The sequence below is a fragment of the Grammomys surdaster genome, unplaced genomic scaffold (genome assembly GCF_004785775.1).
Source record: "Grammomys surdaster isolate TR1022 unplaced genomic scaffold, NIH_TR_1.0 239, whole genome shotgun sequence".
NCBI lineage: Eukaryota > Metazoa > Chordata > Mammalia > Rodentia > Muridae > Grammomys > Grammomys surdaster.
In genome coordinates this window covers 7,590,004-7,590,735 of record NW_021604684.1, presented here as the reverse complement: position 1 = coordinate 7,590,735, position 732 = coordinate 7,590,004, and positions in this window count along the sequence as shown.

Here is a 732-nt window from a genome sequence, read left to right as displayed (position 1 = left end):
CCAATAGTAAGTGTTAAAAAAGTATAAGGACAAATATTTTGCTTAGCCAATCTTTTGTGAAAAATCTTTCAAACAAACAATTGGGACAACTCGTTTTAAGCTTTAAATCATGTTCTCTATATATTTAGAGTGAATGTTTTGGTGAATTTAGATAATAAAATAGATTCTAATTCTAATTTGCCATAAATTCATTGTTTTATAATTTTCTATTTTTTCTGAATTCAGTAATAATACCTGTATCATTAAAGGAAATAGCTGACTCTAATTTTTAGGTTTATAGAGAAAGTTAAAATCTTGGCATGAGACCAGGTTTAGTGGTATATGCCTGCAATCCCACCATTTGGGAGGCAGGCACACAAGGATATCAACAGTGAAGCTAACCTAAAAACAAAACATTTTTAAATCTGTTAACTACCAGTGATAGGTAAGAGTATTGGGTGTTTATAATTTGAGTAAATTTATAAAGTCAAGATACCCAAGTGTCTTTTGATAAAATAAGTCAGAATGTACATGAACTTGGTTAACCATTCCAGACCCATGCATCAAAACCTTCCACATATATGGATGTTTCAAATCCTTATCAAAACACTCCATGTGTATAGACCATACTCCTAATTCCTGCAATGTTCTGTTCCTAAGAGAAAGACTAGCTTTTAGGCAATGTGATACTAGACACAACTCTTCTAAAACAAAAAGTTAGCCAATTTTCAAATTTATACAGAATGACAAAAA